Source organism: Eucalyptus grandis, chromosome 6 (assembly GCF_016545825.1).
Source record: "Eucalyptus grandis isolate ANBG69807.140 chromosome 6, ASM1654582v1, whole genome shotgun sequence".
Classification (NCBI taxonomy): domain Eukaryota; kingdom Viridiplantae; phylum Streptophyta; class Magnoliopsida; order Myrtales; family Myrtaceae; genus Eucalyptus; species Eucalyptus grandis.
In genome coordinates this window covers 16,008,653-16,013,887 of record NC_052617.1, presented here as the reverse complement: position 1 = coordinate 16,013,887, position 5,235 = coordinate 16,008,653, and the positions used below count along the sequence as shown (strand labels likewise).

General features: G+C 37.2%; 1 pseudogene; it reads right to left on the bottom strand.

Annotated features, from left to right (window-relative positions):
• Positions 1-449: 449 nt before the first annotated feature.
• LOC104451582 lies at positions 450-3,760 on the bottom strand (annotated as a pseudogene).
• Positions 3,761-5,235: the final 1,475 nt, after the last annotated feature.

Here is a 5,235-nt window from a genome sequence, read left to right as displayed (position 1 = left end):
TAAAGCACACCACGGAATCGAGCGTACCTTGTTAGCCACAGATTAAATACCAACGCCGATAAGAGGAAGAGAAAAAACCGATCCCATTCGATCTAATGACGTTGATTGGCCTTGAAGGGAAGAGAGCGTCGCATTTTGCTTTTGTTTTTCTTTTGGAGGGAGAGGGGGAGGAACGTACGTAATGTGAAAAGTTGCGTTCTCCCTCTCTTTCCTCCCTTATATACGTCTCTCCAAAAAACAAAGAAACGTACCCCTTCATCCATGGGCCCTAATCTTGTGGGCCGGGCTTTTGGGCCCAACATGGGCGGACGGGCCAACTTAGGCCCATCACAATAATTAATAAAACCATCACCTTCAGTTTCAAATGTAATCCACTGAATGGATTACCAAATAAAGCCCAGTTCTTTCCAGGACTAATTAACTCAGAACGCTGCAAACCATTTCTTATTCTATGTTTCGGGCGTGTCCGTATCCAGAGGTATCGGATAGAAATCAACGGCAGATGGTAAAGAAGTGATTCCAGTGCCCGATCCTTCAGTGAACATACTGTTGATGATACTTTCACCAACTGCCTGATCTTTGTCACCTTCGAAATGCTTCCTCATGTCCTCAATTTTCTTCTCAGCCTTGATGGCGCCGTCAGAGTCCAGCACTGGAACAGCAACCTTGCCTTCAAGCATGCTAACCACAGACGACATTACCGGCCCGAGTGTTGGAGGCATCGGTACACAGCAGAGCTACCTTTATCATCACCAATGCCTTCTCTTTGTCAAAATGAGAACCGAGCCTCACATCAACTAGATCTATCAAATTTCCTGTCTTCTTCAACTCATGTGCCTAGAAACAGAAATGGAAAGTGAGATTTCTTCCTCAAATTTCAGGGATCATTAGCAGAATACAGGAAGAAGAAAATATATCCTGTCCCTCGATAATTCCATCACAAATGCAGTCGATGAACACCTCATAGGTTTTCATCTTCATTATAGGGTATAAACAGAAGAAAAGAACCGAATGAGTCAATACAGATGAAACATGATCTTTTCACATATTTAGACAAAAAGTTATTAACCTTCAGCATTAGTTGATCTCTTAATAACGGTTATCCGGTTGCGAAAAAAATTACCAGACTGCTTTATAATCACCAGCACTTACTGAGTATTACCAGCACGAATAATTTGTCAGTTTGTCATTACATGAAATGGTAGAATCATCCATCAATTGTTTACACCGATCATTGCATTTTACTCACAATTCCAGTTTAACAAGAATTACTTGACTATGAAAATTAGGTGAAAGTTAGACTTAACGGGTACTAGCGATGCTTATTTTCGCTAATGATTGGCTTGCTCAAAGCAAAATAAAATCTAAGGACTTAATTATATGAATGTGGAAAAAGTTAAATCTAAATCGTAAGTAAATGAATATTTAGGTCAAGATGCAGTCCTTAAAACTTTTTGATTGAACAGTAATTGTCAAAACTCAAAAGTACTCAAAGGACTTGTTTGGCCCTAATGAAACTACAGGGAGAATGAATGTCACGCTTAAAACTATAAACACCAAAATTGAACTACCCCAAAGCTTAATGACCCAGTTTCAAGGAATAGAATTGTCTTCAATCCAAAATCTACATGATTCCTCTGGTCAGGAGGCAGCCCATCGTTTTGAGTTTGAATGTGTCACTGGGTAGGTTCCAGTTTCGATTTCTTAGAACCAGACTAATCCGTGGCCACCCCCAATCCCAAGTCGCACGTCTTGAGCATGAACACCATAGACTGGTTATTGCAAGGATTAATTTCTCCTTTTAAATTCAGTGTAGACCATCATAATAAGAAGAGTTGGATTATTCTGAAATGACAAATGCACTTAATGGCACGTGCAATTCGTTATAAATAACTGCGACGCTCCTCTGTAACCACTAGAAGTGCATAAGAGAAGTTATATACTATGCTCACGGTTCCATCTTTCCACCTGCACAAACAGAGATTTAAAAACGGATATGATCCTAATTGAAAAATTTTAAGTGCTAGAGTCAAATACCCAATCAAGTAGATGAAAGCATTCGTCCTTTTTTTGGTAACTAATGTTGCACTGGCCACTAATGACTTCTAAGGCAACAACACCAAAGCTATAGATGTCGGCTTTGTCAGTGAGGTAACCACGCATTGCGTACTCTGGTGCCATATATCCATTGCACAATAAGAAAAGAGCTTTCATGTGCAACAAGGCAAATGTCTTAGATAGCACATACTTAATTTTCCTAAAATTCAAAAGAAAGAGATATTCCTAAATGTGATGTTATGGTCTCATGAGTAGAGGAAACAAACAAGTGCATCCAAGTGAATCTTAAAAAATTTCTATTAAAATTTACGGAAAATATTTTGAAAAGAAAAAGACCATTGTTGTTCCATATAATTGTCAAAGTACATATATGAGTTTACAACTCGGAAAGAGGCACTCCGACCCAGAAAAGAGCTGGAAACAGGCTGAGCCAATGTCTGTAAATACGTGAGCAGCAGCCGCAGGAGGGTTTCTAAAGCGAAAGCCTTGAGGCAGAAAAGCTTCTTGTTGTCATTGTTGTTGCTGTTCCAATAGACAGCCTTTCACTTCCTCGCTAGCTTTCTAACCCTTGCGATACACGTGCTTGCTTTGTATATTTTGGTATTATTTTTTTAAATTCACTTGTAAGTGCATCATCTATGTTGATGTCATGTGACACATTTATTAAAATTGTGTTTTTCATACAAAGGAGTATATATAGATAGTTTATATTGAAATTTTTAACATTAAGTAGTTGTTGTTCATTAAATTGTTTTGCATTGAATTGATTGCCATTGGGAAAACATAATAAAAAAATTAAATTACGTATCAATATAGTTCGTTAAAATGTATTGCATTATAATTGCATCATAATAATTTCATAAGCTTTTTGTTTGAGGGGACACATTAGGTAGGGCACACTAAATTACCTTATGAAATGTTTATCTTGAATTGTTCCTAATGTAGTAAAAGGATCGTGTAGGATATTATCAATCTTTTGAGTCAAATCTAGCGTAGGAGGATATGAATTTTCCAGAATTATATTAGATTATATAATTTAATTGAGAAAACTGAACTTCATTCATGTTGCAGTTCTTGTTTTTACTGAATTCAGGTTAGAGTTAGTAGAATGAACTTACAGTTCTATTTTTCCTAATTAATCACATTTTTTTCATAAACAAGTTGAATTTTCTCACATATTAATGGAGATGTCTGAACCATGTGAATATGCTTATTATATTTTTCCATGTGTATACATCAGAAACATGGGCGAACTCTAATGCCCATAATACTAAGTTATTTTAAATAACAATTACATAGTCGATATCAGAGTATCATTACTTAATGGTAGAGTATGTGACATAATTAACATTTTTTTCCCTAATTAACGTGAAGAGTGGTGGGAGAAGCATAAAGCTTTGTGGTTAAGCCACATTTGTTAAGCATCATGCTTTGGGATGATGTGAATCCACCACAAACCTCCATTCAACTCAATTTTTTTAAATCAGACTAAACGTCTCTATTCCATGTTTTTGTGTTGCCACCGGCTCCTAATCAGGTGAACAGGAAAATAAAGCAAGAAACTTACTAAGTTCCAGCAATCCTGGTGCTAATATGTGTGTTGTCCTCCTCATCAAGCTTTGCTAAACCAAAATCTGATATTTTAGGGTTGAGATCCTTATCCAGTAAAACATTAGTAGCTTTGATGTCTCTATGTACAATCTTCAGCTGTCACGCCCCGATCCTTAGGCACGCACACATCCTTCTCAATTGGTCGATTTTATAATGTGATATCCCAGGACAATGTATCGCCGACCCTTTCATTTTTTTAAGCACATGCGGAAGCAGTTAAAATCCCCAGACAATAAAACAATGGGATAGAAAAGTAAAGCCATATTTTTCATATTGAAATTTATAACCAAACTTTTATACAAAACACAAACCGCTTCATAACTATTCACTTCAAAAGGAATTCTCAATGAAGATAGACTCTCAGTCCATCCAGGCCGCACTCAAGACCCCTCTTGGGATTATCTTCTTCTTCCAAAATCCTTCTCCTCAGGTTTTACCTCCGAGTCCTCCTTCCCAGACTTCTCCTCCTCAACTTCTCATCGGCGTCCTGAAATGTTTTCCCCAAGCTGGGATGAGACTACGTCTCAGCGAGTTCTACCCCACTAAGCCTGATTAGTAAACCATTATACTATAGGCTGCCTAAACACGCACAGGGCAGAAGACGTACCTTGGCCTCAGATCTCACCTGCATATTAGCACAATTTAATAGGCACCCAAGCAATCACATCACAGATTGATATCTCGATCAATCGACCCAGTCGATCACACGCCAACAAGACCACTCACGGTCATTTCCATTAAATCAATCATTTCACAACATCAGACCAAGACAACGATCAATCGACCTAGTCGATTACATGTCAACAAGACCACTTCCGGTCATTTCAACTATTCCAATTCAATTTACAACATCAATTCAAGGCAATGATCAATCGACCTAGTCGATTACGTCTCAATCAACCATTCACCGATCATTCCATTCAATCAATCAATCCACAATATCAAGTCAAGACAATGATCAATCAACCTAGTCGATTACATATCAACAAGACCACTTCCGGTCATTTCAACTATTCCAATTCAATTCCCAATTATGAATCACGGCCCCACCGAGCAATTTTCTTAGATTTAGTGGCATCACGGCCCCACTTGGCAATATTATATGTAGTGGCATCACGGCCTCACTCGGCAATCTTATATGTAGTGGCATCACGGCCCCACTCGGCAATGTTATATTTAGTGGCATTATCAATCGATGCCCGGTTATTATTCAATTAATAACCAAAGATTATTCAATTTAGGAATAAATTCTAAAATCACTAATAATTCAATTTAGCACAAAATCAAGCTCAATTAAATAAACAGACCTTACCACGACAATCAGCACGAAATTTCGGTCGCTGGCTATCTTAGTCTTAATTTCGAAAATAAATAATTAATTAATTAATTTCGAAAATTAAATAATTAATAATTAAAAACTCAATTTAGCTCAAAATAAAGCCCGATTAAATAAACGGACTTCACAACGGTCATCAGCATAAAATTCCGATCATTGGCCATCCAGTTGAATTTTCGGAAAATAAATAAATAAATAATTTAATTCCGAAAAATAATATTTAAATGCCA